Source organism: Orbicella franksi, chromosome 7 (genome assembly GCF_964199315.1).
Source record: "Orbicella franksi chromosome 7, jaOrbFran1.1, whole genome shotgun sequence".
NCBI classification, from domain to species: Eukaryota; Metazoa; Cnidaria; class Anthozoa; order Scleractinia; family Merulinidae; genus Orbicella; species Orbicella franksi.
The window spans coordinates 31,714,674-31,737,134 of NC_138151.1; the positions used below are offsets into that span (position 1 = coordinate 31,714,674).

Below are 22,461 nucleotides of genomic sequence, written 5' to 3' on the forward strand. Positions count from 1 at the left end.
CATCTAATTTGATTTTACAGGCCAGGGGTCTCTATTGAAAAAGAAAGAAAAATTTTAATGCCCCGACCAGGAATCGAACCTGGGTCTTTGAGGCCACAACTCAACGTCTTAACCATTAGACCATCGAAGCGCTTACCTCGTTAGGGCTTGGTTTGGGGCTGTCATGGTGAGGTTCGCCGAAATTTCTGGTTTTGCAATGAGGGCAGTGTGTTTGGGAAGTTTTCTCAGCGTGGAGGGCTCTACAGGTTCCGTGATAGAATTTTTGACAACAAATGCTCACGAAGTAGTCGTTGATACTGTGATTGGGTGTGAATCCTTCCTTACACCATAGACACTTGGGGTTAGCGAATGACATGAGTCTGAAAAATAGAACAAAAATTTTTTATTGGACACGACTTAATTTTTACAGAGTTGGGACGTGTGCATGATCCTATTGACCTGCGCCCTTATTTACAAGAACGATTTAACATGATTGACACGTGACAGGGCCTCAGCATAGTGGTTTCCCAGGAAGACGGGTTCGTAACGGTTGGTTTCCGTGTTGATGTACATGCCATAGATGGCACCGCAACAGGTTTTCCAGACACACCCTAGTCCCCAGGCTTCTCTCAACTGTCCATTGACGGGTTTTATGGATTTGTCGTGGGTCCCGTTTCTTCCCAATTCGAGGATCGGTCTGCGACAGCATGGCCTTTTTTGTTTGCATACGTAGCAATGATCGTGTTCCATGTCTGAAAAAATTTCATAATAATTGTTGGTAGACGTTTCGTGCCCAGTCTACGTGAATCACTAGATCATTTATGTCGTCCTCGTCGACGACACCCAACCTCTCTTCGAGGCACAAAAGATCTACTGCGTCCAGAGCCACCCCGATGAAACCTAAAAGGTTTTCTAGGTCGCGGTACAAAGGGGTCTCTTCTTCGTCCTTCATCCACTCGCTCACTAGATTTCTCAAGGTGTTTAACTCGGTATTACAACGCTCTAATGCTTCCATACTCACTTGGGACGTTGAGAATCCACAGCAATGTTAGGGTCCACAGTCTTCTATAATGAGCGGCGGCCATACAATGACTTGGAGTGAACGAGTCGGTCCGATCTTTTTATACGATCGGTAGGATGGTGTCCAGTCTACGACCGTGGGGCGTGGAGGGGGGGATACCCCCTATCCCCTGAGTCTACTCATACCACGTGACTTCTACTCGAGCTGTGATTGGTTGTTGACTTGCATAAAGCGTATCGGCCTCGTCCGCTCTTCACTCTAAGTCATTGTATTGAGCGATATCATGGCATTGAGAGAGATTGGTCTGCAAAACCACGTGGCGAGAAAACCTGATGTGACTTACGATGAGGCGATCTATATGGTGGACGAGGCATGGACCCGTTTTTACGAAGCGATGGATTTTCCGATCCGAGATTTGCTGTCGGGCCGTCGGTGGTTTATCCGTTTTAAAACCTCGAGTCAGCTCGAGGTGATGATGCACCAGATCCTGTTATTCGTGGACGAACAGCGTGAGAACTGGACACGCAGCAGACGCCAATACCGCATTGCCGAGAAAGTGTTTGGCAGAACTTTGTTTAATGCCATCAAGGCTATTCGTAAGAACCTGGTTTGGAACCAGACGGTGAAGCCGCCTGTGGACCGGATCACGTTTCACCGAATGATGTTGTGCTACGGTTTCGAACCGTTTCAGTCTAAGTGGACTCGAAGACAAAAGAAGACGGCGAAACGCTATGTCAGTGTCATTGACTTTTATTACAGCACATTTAACGAATGTAATCAAGTGACAATGAGATCTATGATAGATGTAGATGATAGGTTACCTAATGTGTAAAAAATAAAAAAACGGAGTGATTGAAAAAAACTGTGTCTGTGTGAATGGGCGGGGCGAGGTTTCGATCCTCGGACCTCTGGGTTATGAGCCCAACGCGCTTCCACTGCGCTACCCTGCCATTCTTAGTTTGGGTTCTGTCCATGAATCAGTATGTCTTGGGCTATTCCACGGGGGTATTCGTCGATCCATTGAAAGAACTTGCAGTTACGCTTGGGACACTTTAGATAGAGCCTGTCTGGGTTGGCCTGGGAGTGGGAGGTGGCTAAGACCAGTGACTTGTTGCATAGACATCGGAAACGGGCTGGGTCGATGTTCCTGTAGCAAGGGTGGGTCTGTTCGTCGACGCGTCGCAGGTACGCACTCACACCTTCCTTAATACCACAAGTCACATAACACTTGGTGTAGAATCGCTCGGTGGGACATCGGTAATACTCAAACCAGATACCCCCTTCTTTGGTTTTCACACTCCCGTATTTCATGGGTACCATACAACGGGGGCAAATGGGAGCTTGGGGTGTCATTTGGTTCAGGAACTGATCGGGGTCGAATTCCTCCAACACTTGTACTTCGGTTGATTCTCCTCGGTGATCCACTTCAGGAGGTAGTTCTAGGAGGTTGTCTTTCTTGAACCTATCGAGTCCCATGGCTTCCAGGACTTGCACGGTTCGAGGAGGTGATTCACTGATCACGGTCAAGCATCCACCTTGAATGGCAGGTAGCTTTTCAGAGTCTATATGATGAAAAAAAATGTAGAGTTAGTATCCCAGCAAGGTGTTTTCTCGTAGCATGGTTTCTAGGACGTGTCTGGTTTTTCTAATGTTTTTGAGTGTCAGCCTTTGCCTTCGCCGGGCATGGTTACTTTTCATGTCACGTTTGACTTCTCGGCGTTGGATCGAAAAGGCGCTCCAGGGTTCCGAGAAGCCTTTGAGTGGTACGGTGGTCCAACCGACCGAGTCAGGTGTGATCTCTTTGAAGAGGACGCGTTCGTTGAAACGGAGTCTGGCACGAGGTTTTTTGAATAACCATCTATCTAAAGTGGATTGTAGTTGTTTACCTCCTACTTCTCTTTCCACTCTCTTGGGTAACATCAGTTCCAGTTTCTTTTTGGACATTTTTTTCTTTTTCTTGACGGGTTCGACGTGTGAATCCATGACGACTTCTACTGAAAAGTGACTAGTGATGGAATGCGTTGTTCGACTTTATGTACGTATTTTGACCAATCAGTGACGAGTGGTGTGATGGGATCATGTGACGGTCTTCGTTCCGATTGGCGAGATCTGAAGTGGGCACATGATACGTAAAATTACGTGTACTGAGTGAATGTGGAGGTGACGCGCGGGGTATAAAAGGAGCACGCACGACGCAGTGAAATCATTCGCGGTGATGAATCCTAGGATTTTGGATGAGAGAGACGTGCAAGAGATCCTAGAAGATCTGAGAGAACAGTTGAATCGAGCTTCTGGCGTTTTGGATTCGGTCGAAAAAGAAGGCGAAAAATACACTGTACACGCAAGGATAATTGAATTGGAATTACGTCTTGTCTCTCCTTTGTACTATAGGCTACAGAGGCACTTGATTGACTGGGGTGTACGTAGTTGCTATCCTCATTTGTCGGGCTTGGAGATCACGAAGCGAGCGGATCGAGAAGGAAAGAAGTTTAACGAGTTTGTCTGAGGGTGTCAAGATGAATTACTATAGCAACTCGAACCAGATTTCTGATCTCGTGGAGCAGGTCGTGGATCAGAAGGTACACACGTTAAGAGATCTCGATGCCATTAAGGATGTCAGAGTGGACATGTACATTTTTGACAATCTCTTCGAACCGTTAGGTCAGATACCCGTTAGTATGTGGTCTTTTCAGCTCTTGATGAGACGTCGTCCTGACTGGGGTGGTACGATTTTGGAGATGATGAAGAAGAACGAAAATGTTTACCTTTTCTACGGTGAGTGGTGTCGCGTGATGTACAGAAGTGGTAGCGGTCAATTCAAATTCGTTTATTGTCGTGATCCCGTCCTGGACGCCGAACGTGTCTGTTTGATCGCCACGAATCAACTCACGTACAGGATGAGCGAGGTCATCCGTGATCTGTTCGAACCCTTGCGGTTCGCGCGCGATCTGTCACGACGGGTGTTGGAGGCAGACGAGAGTCCAAGGGTGGGTGAGTTAATGACTTTCAGAAAGGGAGATTACAGGGAAACGTGTCTGAAGTTGGAAGAGTTGATCTACGATATCATGCATCAACGTAATCTGTGGAAGGATCGGTTTTTCTTTGGTGCCATTGAAGCGGATGACGAGGACCTGTGCAGTGAGTGTAAGGAGAGTATGCGACAAGCATTCTATGTGAAGGGGAACGAAGCTGAAGCCCTGAAGTGGAGACCTGGTAAAGGGGAATGCGGTTTTAAAAATTGTAGATATTATGCCATGGATACCTACGAGGAAGACTGTGATAATGAGTACGCACGAGATCTTAAGAACAATGAACACGTTGATTACTTTACAGATTCAGACTAAGTCTTTTCTTCGCCTTCTTTTTCGTGTTATCCAATCAGAGTCGATTTTTACGTAAGAACCAATCAGGCACGACGTTTTTGTACCTATAAGAAAGTGTGAATAAAGAATTGTGTTCAAATCATCATGTCTCATGCTTTGAGTTGGTTGATCTCGAGAATGTGCACCACACTAACCGATCGATGGTGTTGGACGACCTTGTGTTACAAGTGCGCTAGTGTCTATGCGCGTTACGGCCGTGACCCCATCCCTGAACATTTCAGCGATTCGCCCTTGGAGGTGTTTGACTATACCGACGTCGAACACAACGTGATGCGTTTTGTCGTTTATATCTTGTGGTTGAAACGCCAACCCGATTCATTTAAGAAGTATCTCGAGGTACGTGAGCAACGTTTCGAGTTGTGGAGACAGTGCGTGTACAAACTTTATCGACTATGAAGAAAGGTCAAAAGAAGAAGCCGCTTTCGACCGGAACGTTACTGGGACGGTATAGGGATCCTTCCAGACCCGGTAGTCTGGGTGGTCTGACGCGATTCGCTAAGGCCAATAAGATCTCGGTACCTCGTGCAAGAGAGGTCCTGCAGCGTGATTTGGGGTACACGCTGCACAAACCACGACGTCGTCGGTTTCCCACGGCCCCTGTGGTGGTGTTCGGCATCGACGAGCAGTGGACGGCGGACCTGATCGAGGTGGTCAACATCGCCAGGTACAATCGAGGGTATCGTTATCTCTTGACGGTGGTGGACGTGTTTTCGAAGCACGCCTGGGTCCAACCCTTGAAGAGCAAGACGGGTAAAGCGGTGACGGAGGGCATGGCTAAGATCTTGAAAGGAGGTAGAAAACCCCTCAATCTTCAGACGGACGACGGGAAGGAATTCTACAACAAGACGTTTCAGGATTTGATGAAGCAGAACGGCATTCATCATTTTTCGACGCGGGGTGATACGAAAGCCAGCGTGGTGGAACGGTTCAATCGGACCTTGAAAGAACGTTTGTACCGGTACTTCACCGTGAAGAATACGTTGAAGTTTGTACCCGTGTTACAAGAGTTGGTCCAAGGGTACAATCGATCGTATCATCGCAGTATCAAGATGGCTCCCAATAAAGTGACTTTAGCCAATAGCGAGGACGTGTGGGAGACTCTTTACGGAAAGAAAAAAGGGAAAAAATCGAGACGACCTCCACTCAACGTCGGGGATCGTGTGAGATTGAACAAGAAGTTCCGACAGTTCAAGAAAGGGTATTTACCCGGTTGGACCGAGGAGGTGTTTGTGATACGTAGGGTGCGTCCGGGTAAGGTCACCACGTACAAGGTGGAAGAATGGGACGGGACTGCGGTCGAGGGCACGTTTTACGCGCAAGATTTGCAAAAGGTGAACGTGAAAGACGACGATTTGTTCCGCATCGACAAGATCGTTAAACGAAAAGGGGATAAAGTCTTGGTACGCTGGAAAGGTTGGCCAGTCAAGTACGACAGTTGGGTGGATAAAAAAGGCTTGTACGTGACCCAAAAGCCCAAGACGAAACAATGAGAGACTTTTACGTGCAGTTGATGAGCAATGCCAGCACGAACGAGTTTCCGGACAACAAAGCCAACAGTTTCAAGAACCGTCTACCGAACCCGCTCCTGTTCGAGTCCGACAAGGAGTGGAAAGTGGGTTTGAGTAGTATTTCTTATCCACCTCCACCCCCTCGACGTTACGCGCAACTGCCTCACCGACCCCACCTCTTCGAAGACGACGACACGCTGTTGGAATTTAAATGGAGTATGGAAACACAAACACAGAGTTCAGACGGTAGCTGGTTTCCACGACCCTTCCGTAACACCTTTACCGTCAGGGGTTCAGATCTGCACAATGACCGAGTCATAGTCAAGAGTGGGAAATCTCTCCTGCGATACTTGGTGGGTCGATACCAAGACCGTCTGACGCACTTCCTTGAAAACGAAAAAGAAACTCTACGCACTGTAGACGGGAAGAAGTACTACGCCGTGTTTCGTTGGGAAGGGGACTCTTTGATCATCGACAACAGCGATACCTTCCTCAATGAAACTCCGGGTGACACAGTACTATTGCGTCCTAAAATATGGTTTGGTCCTGAATTGGTCAAGAAGATGAAGTGGGTGGAAAAGACTGGACTTGCCGATTACAGATTGAGTTATCACGTGATTAAACTCTTCAAGGACGATGTGGTGCCCGCTTTCAAACTCGATTGGAAGGATCAAAACAACTTGCAATCCACGAATTTTTGGAACATCACGAACGACGGGTCCTTACAACTCAGTCCCTATTGCAATTGGCGCATCGACTATCTGGACGAAATCTACGAACAACACTATGGTGGTGACGTCCAAGTCAGTTCGAGTATCCGTCCGCCCATGTACTTGTATTCGAATGTGGGACGCAGCACGATCACGGGGAATCGCGTGACGGATCTCTTGAGAGAAGTCCCTCACGACCCTGACAAGGTCAACTTCGAACCCACTCACATACAATATAAACCCGTGCGCAGCAACGTGATGGATATATTGGAGGTTCAATTGGCCGAGAACGATGGAAAACTGGTGGATTTTACCTCGGGTGTGACCTCGGTGACCTTACACTTTAAGGATGGTTGAGTCTCCCAGTGAACTTTACGTGCAGTTGATGAGCAATGCCAGCACGAACGAGTTTCCGGACAACAAAGCCAACAGTTTCAAGAACCGTCTGCCGAACCCGTTGCAGTTGAGAGAATCGGGATGGAAAGTGGGTGTCAGCGACCTCTCGTTTCCGTCTGCGGTGCGTAAGATGGACTATAAAGATAATATTCTGTTTCAATTCTGGTGGTTGGTGCTGTTAAATCCTCAACACAACCTCTACACAGAACAAACGATCCAGATTAAAGAAGGTGATTTGGACTTCACACCTAGTAACGGTACGGAGCTCATGAACATTATACGAGATCGATACATGATGGGTTTGAGGGATCAAACGGTGCACGGCCTGCAAATGTTCAAGAAAAAGAGCAACGCCAACGATCCCACCGAATTGCTGTACACGGTCATGCGTCGGGCTGAGAATGGACAATGCGTCATCGACAACACGAGAACGTGCACCACTCTCAAGATCAATGATAATGCTAGGTATCCACAGCTGTCCATCGGCATGGAATTGGCCAAGAAGATGAAATGGATCAAGCTGGGAACGTTGCAAAACGGACAACCGGGTTACGTCATGGGACCCAACTTGAGAAAAGAATTTCCCACGGAGGTCGTACCCAATGCCACGGACTTGATCGTGGCCACGAATAATGGGGACGAGATTTTTTACAAGATCGACTCGAGAGCGTTACATTTGAGTTGTTTCATCAATTGGGTGTTCACGAACCTGGATCGTAGTTACGAAGAGGCGTTCTGCCGGAACCGTCGTTCCTTGTTCGTGTATTCGAATGTGGGACAGAGCATGGTGACGGGAAATCAAGTCACGGATCTGTTGAAACAAGTTCATTACGATCAGAGCGTCGTCGACTTTCAACCGAGACACATCCTATATCTACCGGTGCGCACGTCCGTCTTGGACATTGTCGAAGTGCAATTATCTGAGGACGACGGACAACTGGTGGACTTTGCGTCGGGTGTGACCACGATCACGTTGCATTTCAAGAAAGGATGAGCGATTTTTACGTCACCTTACCCAGCCACAGCAGCAAGAGCGAGTTTCCGAAAAACGTAGCGAACCATTTCAAGATCCGGTTGCCTAATCCCATACGCCTGGAGGGACAAGGATGGAGAGTGGGGATGAGTAGCATTGCTATGCCGGATGCTCAAGTGACGCTTCCTTCCTTAACACCGACCGATCCCCAGAATAAAAAAGTTACCTTGGCCTATTACGCGTGGAGACGCCTATTCGGTAGCGGACATGATCTGGGAGGCGCTTACTTTGATACGGACGATATCAACGAGGTATTCCACAACGTGGACGGTGTCGGATTCATGAAGTCCATGATCGCCTATTTCCAGAGACAACGCATCTTCAGTGACTCGGGACCCAAATTGGGAGCCAAATATGTCACGTCTGACGGTAAAAGAACCTACGTCGATTTCAAGTGGGAAGGCGATGAACTGGTCACAAACAACGAGGATACCCTTCGACCCCTCACCGACCTGCCTGCATTACATCTCAATGTCGACCTGGCTACGAAAATGGGATGGCTCAAGAAGAATGGAAGTTCGTACGAACTGGGACCTAACTTGCAGATCGAATTCTTCAAAGATGAAATTCCCGACATTGCCGTCGTAGGGGACTTACACGACACGGATGGATTACCTGTTTTTTGGACGGTTGTCAAATATCCAACGGGATACAGTTTTTTGAAACTCAGCATCTATTGCAATTGGCGTTTTCTCAACCTGAACAAGGCGTTCGAAGTCGTGGTGGGGAACAGTTCGCGTTCCCTGTTCGTGTACTCCGACGTGGGAGGCAGTGGCGTGGTGGGAAATCAAGTCACGGATTTACTGAGAGAGGTCAACTTGATTCGAAAAGGGGCCGGTACTCAGTATTTCGAACCTTATCACATTCAATATATTCCCGTGCGCAAAGACGTCCTCGACATTATAGAGGTGCAAGTGGCTGAGACAACCGGTAAATTGGTGACGTTTGGAACTGGTAATACGATCGTGACGTTACACTTCAAGAAATCATGATAGGCGGAGCACTAGTACGATTTCATCCCGATAAAATGAGGCAATCTGGAGACGGATTCGGACCTATGTGGAAAGACGTCAAGAAACGGGGTCCTACCATTCTAAGAGACGTTTTGACCGAGACGGCCATGGAGGGTCTGAAAGGTTTAAATGCGGGTGGCAAAGGAAAAAAGCCCAATTGGAGAGGAGGACTTGCAGGTGTCAAGAGAGGAGCGACAAGGGCCGTGAAACGTAAAGCGACGCAAGAGCTACAGCGAGCGTTGTCCAAAAGAGTGAGAAAAGACCTCTTTGGAATATGATTCCCATCTACTCGAGACGTGTGAGACGTATCCCTGTAGGGGTACGCACGTATAAAGGCGGTTCGATCCTCCGCGCACGCTCAAAACGTCCAAACTATCGTTGGGTACAGTCCGCACTGAGACGGAAACGAAGACGACCTAGACGACGACGATGACGGACATGGTGGCTCATGCCAGGTCGGCGGGGGTTCGTAACCCTCGCCTGAATATGTTCAGTGTCCCTCCCACAGATCTGAGCATGGCATCTCGACGCGTGGTGAGAATCAACCCGTTCAATACGGGCATCAACCCTGTGACGTTTCAAGTCGACCCTCAGGAAGACTTTATCGACTTGAACGAGAGTTTCTTCGAAGTGGAATGGGGTGTCAAGAAAAGCGACGCTTCGAATCTGCTGGCTACGGATATCATTGGACTCGCCAACAATATTGCCAACACCCTCTTCAAACAGATCAACGTGAGATTGAATGGGACTCTGATCAGCCCTCAGACCGATACTTACCACTACAAAGCCTACCTAGAAGCGCTGTTGAACTACGACCGAGACGACGGTGAAACGATCCTGGCACCCAATGGGTGGTACAATTGTCTCGGTGTACCCGACGATGGAGATGGCGATCAATTTACTGCCAATAAGCTAAATCCATCTCACAATGATTACAAAGCGCTACCTCAAGATCTCAAGAACTTGGTCGATGCTCGAGTCCAGTTCATAGGTGGAAAGAGAGTGACTTTGAGGTTCAAACCTTACCTGGAAGTGTTTCATCTCAGCAAGTTACTGGTACCTGGCGTTCAGATCCAGATCGACATGTACTTCAATGACCCAGCTCTGTTTACCATCCGATGGGGTGGTGCCACTTCTCTGAGACTGACTGAACCCGACGTGAATGTGAGATTGTTCCTGTCTCAAGTGAGAGTGACTCCCTCGGTGTACCGAGAAGTCATGTCTACCATGAAAAGTGGAAGAGTGGTCACTTACCCCACGGTGAGAGGTGAAATTCGTACCTACTCTCATCCCAGCGACGATCGTCATTTCGAGTGCAATAATCCTTTCCACAATCAGCTGCCTAATAGGTTAGTAGTGGTGTTGTTGAAACAAGCTGCCTTTAATGGAACCATCACTGAGAGTCCGTTCAATTTTGGAAGATTCAATATCTCTTCCATCAAACAATTGGTGAGAGGTGAAGAATACCCCTACGAGACCTTGGAGCTCGATCACGATGGGGACGAAAAAGATCAGAGAGGCTACTACAGATTCCTCCAAGCCTCGGGAGCTTTGTGTAGGGGAAAAGGAAACATGGTCCGAAAAGTGGACTGGGGTTACGGCAAGAGATGCAACCTGTTTGTATTTGACAACACAGCCAACGGATGTTTGGACAGTCCAGTGTTGAACCCCAAGCAGTCAGGCGAGTTGCGTCTGATGATCGATTTTGGAGCCAACCCGGGAGAAAACCTGACCGTCTTGTTATACGCCGAATTCGAGAACTTGCTGGAGATCAACGAGAACAGGGTCGTCACCTACGACGTGTACCAATGAGAGAAGAAAAATGGAGAAAGTAGCCCTGAATAATTTACAATTGGATCATTTGGCACGAACGAATCCGTCCCTACGCTGTGTCTTTTACGGGACGGTGCCCTGCGATCGCCTTCCCAGGACAGTCCCCCAAGAAGGACCGACCGCTTACATCGTGAACACGGACCCTCACGACAAACCGGGCGTGCATTGGATCGCTTTGTGGGCCGACAAGGACAAGTGCGAGATCCTTGACAGTTACGCCCTGCCGTTGGATGCGTACGGAACCGTTCAGCCTCTCCAAGCGTGGTTGGACCGTCATTTCAAGTACCATATTTACAACGGCAAGAGTTTACAGTCCCTGTTCAGTCAGAGTTGCGGCGACTACGCCTTGATGTTCCTGATAGACCGAGCTGAGGGTCGTGACATGAACTCGTTCTTGAGTCGTTTTAAGAAAAACGAATTTGTAGAGAACGATCGTAAAGTAGGACAGATGTTGAAACGTTTGATCGTGGACGAGTTGACCTGGCGCAAGATTTGTAAAACCCCGTGTCAACAGGACACGGTCGGTTCCTTTAGAGGAGTGCGTCATTTGTTATAAAAAAAATATGTTTGAAATAAAAAGCGTTCATTTTTGAGTGGTAGTCATTCATGGATCTACAGTTTAGAGGGCATCGATATTTGGACGACGTGATAGCCAATTTGGAAAAACGCTACGGAAAACCTGGTAAAAAAGCGCCTCAACCCAGTGATTTCAACATGGTACGACAAAAACAACCCCGACCCGCAAGAAGAAGAGTCGCTCTTCAACCGGCTCCAATGGCTCCAATGGCTCCAAGGGGTGTCCTTGATACAGGTGCCTTACCTTCGACCGTGACCACGCGTAGCAAACGCAAGAGAGCCGCACCTGCCATGCCGAAGCTTTCCGAGAAGGAAGATAGGAAAATAAGAATGAAAAAGAGGCATTGGTACGAAGACAAGTTCGGAGACTTGAGAAAATTCGCCAAGAAAAAACCTGCCAAGCCTCAAAAGAGAGCCGCTGCACAGAGGGCCATGACCAAGATCAAGAGTCGTGCCAAGAAAAAACCCGTCTGTTTCAATCGTAAGGTCACCCTCTTGGGTCTCTTGAAACGCATGCCTGCCGTCAAGACCCCCTTGTCCAAGTTGTTCAGATAAAACACCGAGCGTCTAGAGACCCTGGACCATTTTCTTCGAGATCATGGAACGACGCAAAGCGTTTCAATTTCACACGCCGTCGAGTTTGTTGATAGCGGGTCCGTCCGGCTGCGGCAAGACGGTGTTCACCACCAAACTGCTCTTGGAGAACGGTGACTTGTTCCGAGAACCGCCCCTTAGTATTCATTACTGCTACGGTTCGTGGCAAGAGGGTTTCAAAAAGCTCAAGAAGGGTGGTGTCAAGTTTCACGAAGGCATCCCAGACAGCGACGAGTTACCACGATGGTTTCCTGGAGGAGGCGTGTTGGTCCTGGACGATCTGATGGACGAGGGTGGCAACGACAAGCGCGTGTTGGATCTCTTCACCAAACACTCGCATCATAGGAACATCACGGTGATTTACTTGTGTCAGGATCTATTCCCCAACGGAAAATTCGCCAAGACCATTTCACGCAACGCGCATTACATCGCAGCCTTCAAGAACCCTCGGGATCAATTGGGGATACGAAATTTACTTCTGCAATCGTTTCCCACGCAATGGCAGGAGGTGTTGGACACGTTTCGAAAGGTCACTGATCGACCTTACGGCTACATGCTATTGGATCTTCATCCTGCCAGTCAGGACGATCAACGCGTCCTCAGCAGCGTATTAAAAGACGAGGGATTCGTACGATGTCATCAGTTTACATCATGAGCTCAACATTCGACAGTGACGAGTTCAACCTCTCGGCTCTGGACGATTATTCGCCTTTGGGGTCCGGGTTTCGAACGAGTACTCCCGTTCCTTCACCGCGATCTGAACTGGCGACACCGCCCCTACCCAATGTATCGCGAGTCGGAGTAGGCACTGTGGGTGCGTCACCGACCAACGTCCCGGCGGGTGTTGGTAGCGCTGTCCCAGGACCCTCGCGCTCCAACGTCACAATTGGTGTCGGTTCAATAACAGACGCTACACCTTTGGCCAGAGCTACCCGAGGAGGGAAACGACCGAGACGCGTACCACGTCAAAACACACCAACGTCGTCCAGTGATGCTGGGAGCCGCAGAAGAAGTAGCGCCAGTGGTAGCGGTGGTGGAAGAGGCAGAGGTAGAGGCAGAGGCAGAGGAGGTAGAGGAGGCAGAGGAGGTGGAGGCGGAGGAGGAGGTGGAGGTGGAGGAGGAGGTGGAGGTGGAGGAGGTTCAAGTAGTAGCGGTGACGACTCCACACCTCCTTCTCGAGGGGGTCGTAGAAGAAGGCGAGGAGACCGTACTCTCAACCAAGCCGAGATGCAGCAACAACTGGAAGAGATTTTGCAACAACAACAACAAACGGCCGCAGGTCGTCGCATTGCAGGTATCACGACCACCAACACGATCACCACCACCTATAAAAACGGACAACGTCCTACCGTGACACGCAATTCGACCAGTGTACGTAACTGAGAAACAACCATGAGAAGACGTCGTATTGTTCGCAATAAAAGGAGAAAGCAATGGGGTGGCGCTATCACAGGTGCATTGTCCACGTTAGCTCCTGTCAGTAAAGGGGCTGCCTTGGCATTGGCCAAAGCCTTGGGTAAACGCGCAGCGAGAACAGGAATCCGAGTTGGAAGGGCCGCGGCACTTGGCGCGGCCACTGCTGGCGTGGGTCGAGGGGTACGAGGACTGTTGAGACGCAAGAAAAAACGGCGCCCTAGACGATGAAAAAAAGTATCCGCACTTCTGTCTGTCTATTGGATGAACCTTTCACCACCGTGGTGGAGTTGGACTCGCTGAAACGTTTGGACGGATTGTATGCGTTCTATCACAAGTATTGGTGGTGTCGAAGACAGATGTTTTATCATCACAAATTGTGTAACGGCATTCTCAACGGACTGTCCTTACTGTGTGTGGCAGCGAGTATCGTCTTTGGATCCATATGGAAAGACGGGTACGTCGTGGTGGGATTGACTGCTTTCGCCACCTTACTGAAAGGATGGAACGATTTCAAGAAGTATTCGTTCAAGATGGACATGTCAAAGTTCGCTTACACGACATACGAAAAGACGCTGACCGAACTGAGGAACTACGCGATGGTCGGTGTGGATGAATTGGATGGCTTTTTGACCAAGATGCAAACGTTGGACGACGTGGTGACAGATTTCACACCTCCCACGTACGACAAATACGTTCTAGACTACGACACACGATTTCACCACGTGTCGCTATAAAAGTGACACGTGATTGACTCTTGTACACCATTACATCATGTACATGAGACGCAGAAGAACGCTGAAAAGGAGGAGTAAGAAGAGGAGTAAGAAGAGTATGATGAGTAAGAGACAGAAGGGTGGTATTTTTCCCTTAGCAGCTCTCATACCCGCTCTGATAGCCGGAGGTAAAGCCGTGGCATTGGGTGCCGCGTCAGGGGCAGCCGGTTTCGGTGCCAAGAAAGCACTCGAAGCCGCTACGCGAAGAAGACGATAAAAAGAGGGCGTACAATCCACCATGACTCACACGATGGAGCGGTTACGACGACAACGTCGTTTCTTGACGGGCATCCTGAAAGAAGCCAATCGAAACAGACGTCAACAGATGCTGCAATACGCTGACAAAGATCAGATCAACGCCATCAGCGAGATGGTTTTCAATTTGCTGAAAAAGAGGATACCCATCAACGCCACGACTTATGGGAAACTGAAAAGACATAAAAAGGTGTTGCGCGAAGTGGGTCGACGCAAAAACTCGCTCAAGCGTCGAAGAGAGCATCTCATGAGTCAGAACGGTGCCGGGTTCTGGAGCGGATTACACGGTTGTTTCAAAGCATGTTGTGTACGGTGAAAGGACGTAGTGAAGACGGTTACCCTTTGGAGGGAATCGATGTCGTACCCGATGTCGTACCTAGAGAAGACCATACCATTCCTAAGCTCGTGCAGCTGTTGCAAGATGCCAATCGACGCGAAGCCCGATGGAAAGACTCGTCCGAGTACTGGGGTAGGAAGTACCACGCCCTGTATCAAGAATACATGGCTTTAAAATTCGATGACTTTTGTAAAACCTGTCAAACGAAACGAGATACCACACCGCCTGGTAGGTGCATCGAGTTGTGCGGTGAGTGCGGTAAAGGCAAGCAAACCGTTCAAAGTCTCAAACTCGAGTTGGAAAAGAAAGACGAATCCATACGGTACTGGCAAGACTGTTACGAGACGGCCTTGAGAGAATTGGCTGAGTTTCCTGACACGACCCTGAGTCAGCAGAAGGTATGAACGAAGTCATGATGGTACCCGTTCAAGATTTCAATCGATTGCAAGATTATTACAAGGGTCAGATTACAGAGAATGCCTTGTTGGACAAAGCGGGTCGTTTGGCCGCCGAAGAACATCTCATCTTGAAAGATAGACGTATTCCAGACAGCATAGCCGTCAAGATGACCAAACCACTCGCCACCGAAGAAAGTAAACTGGTGAAACGTATACGGACGGGTAAAACGGGTCCTATCACTTACCGAGGGACGACGCAGCCCGAAGGCATGGTGGACGCACCCGTCGAAAATCTGTTGAAACAGATCCTCAAGGGAGCCAACAAAGAACCCACACCTCCCGTGATCATCAAACAAGAACCCCTTTCCACGTCAGGTCTTAAAAAGGAGTTGAAAACGCCCAAACCTCCCATTCAATCCAAACCCGGTAAGAGGTCGTCCAAGAGTTTAAAAGGGAGTGTGAAAAAAGCAGCCCTTTCGGCAGGAAGAAAGCAGTTACTGAGTTCACTCGGCATCGACGACGACGACGACGGTGGTTACAGTCCCAAAGGCAAGGCAAAGACGTATAAGAAGTCCAAGAAGACAGAGGCTGAAAAGTTACGAGAAGGGTGGGAAGATTGGGACGCACCCATAAGGCGAAGACTGAGATATGACACGGATTAAGAAGAAAAAAGCACCCCCTAGGAGAAAAACACGACGCCGTCAACGAGGATACGGGATCGACATCCAAAAATGGTTGGGCAAGACTGGGATCGAGTTTCATTGGCCCGGTTATCAGTACATGGGACCTGGTACCAAACTGAAGAAACGTCTAGCACGCGGAGACCCCGGGGTCAATCGTCTGGACCGACTGGCCAAACAACACGACATTGACTATTCAAGGGCCAAGAACTTACAGGACAAATGGAAAGCCGATGCCAAGATGATCCAAGGCATCGACAAATTACCAGGACGTAAAACCATGACAGAACGCGTCGTTAAGAAAATCATGCAAGCCAAGAAACGTTTAAGGCTGTAAAAATTTTTTATTGTTGAAAATAAAAGTTACACACTTTGTTGTTTCAAAAAAAGTCTCTTTATTTTTCAAGACTCACACGCCATACCATCGAAGTACAGAGTATCAGAGACACGTGAGGTCACAAACAGTCGTTCGACCCTTATTCGGTCCACAACCGTGTTCGAAGATACGAACAACAACCGAAACCTAAGTCTGGGTATGAAATTGTACACTCTATAAGGGGTGTTGAAATAAAACATGCGGTACACTTCCATGCGTATGTGATCGAACGCCACAATATGGAAGGGCAGGAACACGGTGCCGTGAATGTACAGGGAGCTTCGCCCCTCTGAGTTCAGCACAAAGTTCTCCAACTCGCGATAGTAACGGAACCACACCGTGACCGGAATGGGATATTGCAAGCGATTCCACGAACGCGTCAAGGAATTGTGTGTCTCAAAGGGTCTTCCCGTGTCTCTGAAATGAAAAATGTCATCCCGAATTCTTTGGCGTTGTTCATACACTATAAAAAAAAAAAAAAAAAAAAAACAGCGTCAGTTCCATAGTCCGTCCTCGGCGTAAATAGATGGACCACCAGAAAAGGGTAATACGCAGAGATGCTGAATCACAATTTGACTTAGTCCTTCCACGCGTCTAAAGAAGAGTCTGAACCTTAGAATTCGAATCAAGTTAAACGTGGAGTAAGGAGTGTTGAATATGAATAAACGGTACAAAACATTCCTGATCTCTCGTGTCGGTTCTACGGGGAGACGCACGCATCCGTGCACGTGCATGATTTCATTCGTAAACAGAGTCACGAAATTTTCCAACATGACATAATAACATTGCCAAATGTCGGGGTCAACGCTATACGGCAATTCATGCCACATATACGATCCCTCGTGATGACTGCGTCTAGGTCTATCCTGATAACGATATCGAGTCAACTCTTGCCTAAATCTAACTAAGCCATTCACACCTGACGGTAACACGAACGGATCGACATCATCATCATCCTCGAGTTCCTCATCGGTTTCAAGCACGATCTCAGACTGATTATCCTCGATCACGCGTCGGCAGTTGCCACAGGTTCGCACTTGTCTTGTCATCTCCTGGTAGCAACGACGATGCATGAAGACAGCGCAGCATGGAGTGCGTTGACATAGCGTCAAGGAACCAATGTCGATATCTCTCTGACAAATGAAACAAACTTGTTGAATAGGTGCTTCTTCGGGTGCCAGACCTCGAAGTCGACGACTGCGTCTAGGTTCGACTGACATTGGTCAAAAAACACCGAATGCGCTGACCTCGCTTTTTAATAAAGTCAACAACCAATCACATCTCGAGTAGAAGTCACGTGGTCCTAATAGACCCGGGGGATAGGGGGGTATCCCCCCTCCACACCCCGGTCGTAGACTGGACACTATACTATCGTACCTATAAAACGAGCGGACCGACCCGTTCACGGCACTCTGAGTGTCTTCACTTGTATGAGTGCTGAAATCATGACTGAGATCACTGACGCCGAGATGAACCAACATATGGATCGACATGAAGAAGAAGTGAGTATCTAAAAATGGATAATATAACGTGTACCCTATGTGAAAAAGTTGTCCTTAGAACCGAAACCTGTGCTCGTACCAAGTGCTGCCGTTACTACGTTCATTACGATTGCTACGTACAAGCACTCGACGTTCAGATGACCAAGGGAGTGATCAAAGAAAAGTTGTACTGTCAGATCTGTCACACGCCTTGTTATCTAAGTACGATCGTAGCTTCCCTAGACAACTGAGACTCGTCCTCGCCTCATTCAAACTCATCACTTTCATTTTTTCATAGAGTTACTGGGATTGGCTACCTCCTGAAATCAAGGCATACATACTTTGCCTCAGAGATGCTCAGTATCTATTAGATATACGCAAACGCGAAATGTGGAAAGCCCTGCGCAACGAGATACATGCATTTGCAAATGTACGTGCAGCCTGGGGGTTAGGTCCAATCAGAGTAAAGATAGAGACGTGTCTGCTAAAGCATTGCCCCAAAGGAAAAGTTCCCGGAACGAAAAATAAGCACATGATCGTGTACGGATTCTACACACACACACACAATACAACCCAACACAGACACGAAGTATTTCTAGGGTACGGACTTAATCATGCCTATTACAGAATCGAAGATGTTAAAAGACTTTTACGATTGTAGAGTCGCTGGGATCTGCTTCCTCCAGAACTACAAGATTACATCGTGCGCCTAACCAGGAATCAAATACGACTCGAGCGTAGAAGAAACAAAAAGTTACAACGTGTTCTCCACGAAATAGTACAATACGGCAAATTGAAAGAACAATGGGGTCTAGGACACATTAAGATTGTCCGTGTTCTATGTGATGCGGGATGCTGCATAAATAAGAAAAAAGAAGACAGATTCAGAGATACCAAAGTAATGGGTTGTTACATTGACATTTACGACAAACCTAAAGAAACGAGTTTAGGTCACGATATAAAAGAGGCCATGATAAACACCACCGTAGCAAAGAATTTCATCTACCCTATCTTTTATCAAATACAACACGCTGAATTTTACGGATTAAATAAGTAACCACTCTCTTACAGAGTCATTGGGATAAGCTACCTGAAGAACTGAAGTGTTACGTGATTGACTTGGCCACCTGGCAGTGCATACGCGATCGAAGGAACAATATACCATTGAGTCGACTTATCCGAAGTATCTTAGATTATGACGAACTGAAACTACAATGGGGATACGGACACATAGAAATTCGACGTAGGAAATGTCATCTAAGTGTTTGTAGAGCGTTGTACGGACATAGCCCTTATCACATAGCTTACTACGGACAATACGTCAACAATCGTCACGAGAAAAAGAGACTCTATTTAGGAGCTAGTCTTAGAAACGCATTAAATCATGTATCTAATAAAAAATCAAGGTTAGGCGATCATATGCTCTTGCATGATGTATGGTTCTTGTAAAAATAAAAAAGCGATGATGGTGACATTTTTGTATCATTCATGTCTTAGCAGAACAGACGAACCCACGACGAAGCCTTCCCCTTCGACGACGACGATGAATGGATATTTGATCCAGCTCTCGACACAGTGATGGTCCAATCAGGTGGTGGTGCAAGACCACCTCTAGAATTCGAATTAAGACCCATAGGTGCAAGACGTAACTGGCGAAACGTACTCCACAAACAACGATTCGAAGCCACGCTCAGACAACACAGAGACTTTACTCGCGATGACAATCTAGGTCAAGAATTGACTCGGGCCCTTCAACGATCCATTGAGCAACAAATCGCTCAGGATCCTACCCTGACACCAGACTCCACGGTCCATTTCACCATGCAGTCCCGTGCCTTCACGCACGCCTTTCAATCCACCACCTTCACCGTGCAAGAATTCGAAGAAGGGAGTGAAAGACTAGACACTTATCTCCAGTCTCTCGCGGCCAAACTCAACTCCAACGAAGAATTCACTCCCGACGACACGTTTACCATGGAAACCACTTTCATACGTACCCCAGGTCGTGGCAGCGGAAAAAAACGATACAGGCCGAGTTGCGCCGCCGTGCGGGGAATCGTCAAAAAGTCGCGTGTGACCATCCAAAACAAAGACACTCTCTGCTGCGCACGCGCCATCGTCACCATGAAAGCCTGGGTAGACGCAAACGAGAATACACGTGACCAAGATTACTGCAATCTCAAACAGGGTTATCCTGTCCAAGAGCGATTGGCCAAAGACCTACACCGTCGAGCCAACGTCCCAGAAGGACCTTGCGGCATTCCCGAACTGCAAAAGTTTCAGGCCGCCTTACCTGGCTACCAGCTCAAAGTCATGTCCATCGACCCACCCCACATGATCATCTACGCGGGACCCGAACCCTCTGATAAGATCATTCGTCTCATCAAAGAAGACGATCACTACGACGGATGCAATTCGTTTAAGGGATTCCTCGGCAAATCCTACTTCTGCGACGAATGCAATCGAGGCTACGATCACGACGACTTTAAAAATCATACCTGCGACGGTCAATGGTGCCCTGCCTGCAAACGAAAGGACTGCCCCGATTTCATTGATAAAAAACGACCCCTAGCACGCGGAAAGTTTCCTGCACCCACCTCAATCTGCCAATCGTGTCACAGAAAATTCTTCGGAGACCAATGCTACAACGACCATTTGCAACGACGTAGCTTGAACATCCCATCCATCTGCGACACTTACAAAAAGTGTGAGAAGTGTTGTCACGTCTACGAGATTAAACGCAAGAACAAGCGTGGAGTGCGTCCCCGTGGTCACAAGTGCGGATGGGGCGAATGCAGCATCTGTAAAAAACAAGTCTATCTGGAGACGCACCGATGTTACATCCAACGCCTCCCCGAAGACGAAGACGAACCCAAAAAGATACGCGTGTCGCGCGACCAAGTCAACGGGCGACCCTTCGAAGAACCCGGACCCGACGATCCAGACACGCGAGTCTGGGTAGACAGAGATCCGCCCCTTCAAGTGTACTGTGACTACGAAGCCATCACCGACGCCGAAGGGAATCAGACACCCATTCTACTCTGCCTGGAAGACGACGAAAATGAGATATGCTACTCCTTCTACGGGCCCAACTGCACCGCTGACATGTTCGAACACCTCGAATCCCTCACCGTCGACCAGGACAATGGCGAACGGAACGTCATCGTCCTCTTTCACAATCTCAAAGGCTACGACGGGATGTTCATCCTGCAACACTGTTACGCCACGCATCGAGAAGTCACGGACCAAATACCATTGGGCACCAAGATACTGTCCCTAAAATCCGACAGATTGACTTTCAAAGATTCCCTCTGCTTTCTCCCGTTCCCGCTGGCCAACTTTCCTGCCACCTTCGGAATCACAGAACTGCGTAAAGGATTCTTCCCGCACAAATTCAACACTCTAGAAAACCAAGCGTACGAAGGTCCCATGCCACCGCGAGACATGTACGATCCCGACGGTATGTCAGACAAAAAGAAAGCCGAGTTCGAACAGTGGTACCAAGAGAAAGTCGACAACGACTACCATTTCGTACTAAGGGAAGAAATGGAAGCCTACTGCGAGTCGGACGTCAAACTCCTCAAAGCGGGCTGTCAAAAGTTTCGACAAGAATTCAAACAAAAAGCCGACTTTGATCCCATGGAGAAATGCATCACCATTGCCTCAGCCTGCAACCGATTCTGGCGCAAGAAACTCGTCCCACCCAACACCATTGCATCCAGACCCCCGCGAGGATGGCACGGCGCCCGATCCAATCAGTCCGTCGAAGCCCTGAAATGGCTAGCCTGGCAAGAACACTCGTTGCAACGCACGGGTCAAGGCGATCGTATCCTCACGGTACGAAACGGCGGCGAAGTACGACTAGCCAATCAGCTCGTGGACGGATACGATCCGACCACTCGAACCGTCTACGAATTCCACGGATGTCTATGGCACGGATGTCCTCGCTGTTTCCCGAAAAATCGAAACCGATATCCCATCTGTCACGCCGATCGCACCATGCAGGAAGTCTACGAGGCCACACTCCGCAAACACGACCTTCTCAGCAGACAAGGTTACCAGCTCTGCGTCAAGTGGGAATGCGACTGGAACCTAGAAGTCAAAACCGACCCTGATCTACGTCGGTTCCTAGACACGTTCGAAATCGTCCAACCGCTCGAACCCAGAGACGCTTTCTTCGGAGGACGCACGAACGCCGTCAAACTACATCACGTGGCCGACGTGGTTCAAGGAGAGAAAATCAAGTACATCGACGTGACGTCGCTCTACCCATGGGTCAACAAGGAATGTGAATACCCCGTAGGACACCCACAAGTCATCGTCAACCCCGACGACCAAGACATCCATCACTACTTCGGTACGGCCAAAGTGGACATACTGCCTCCTCACGAACTATACCATCCCGTTCTACCTTTTCGGCACGAGAAAAAACTCACCTTTCCACTCTGCCACTCGTGCGTGGAACACGAAATGACCAAACCCCTCCTTGAGAAATCACATCGATGCTCTCACACGGGCGAGCAACGCATGCTACGAGGGACCTGGTGCACACCCGAAATCGAGAAAGCCGTTGCCATGGGATACACGCTCATCAAGATCCACGAAGTACACCATTTCCCACCAGAACAACGCCGTAAAGGACTCTTCGCCGATTACGTGAACACCTGGCTGAAAATCAAACAGGAATCCGCTGGATACC

The 22,461-nt window shown here is 48.5% G+C and overlaps 2 non-coding genes across 2 annotated transcripts; both read right to left on the bottom strand.

The window, feature by feature from the left end:
- Positions 1-58: 58 nt before the first annotated feature.
- Positions 59-130, bottom strand: Trnah-gug (transfer RNA histidin (anticodon GUG)). Its single transcript has one exon. It is a non-coding gene; the product is annotated as a tRNA-His (tRNA).
- A 1,748-nt stretch (positions 131-1,878) lies between these two features.
- Trnam-cau (transfer RNA methionine (anticodon CAU)) lies at positions 1,879-1,950 on the bottom strand. The gene has a single exon. It is a non-coding gene; the product is annotated as a tRNA-Met (tRNA).
- Between the last annotated feature and the right edge of the window lie 20,511 nt (positions 1,951-22,461).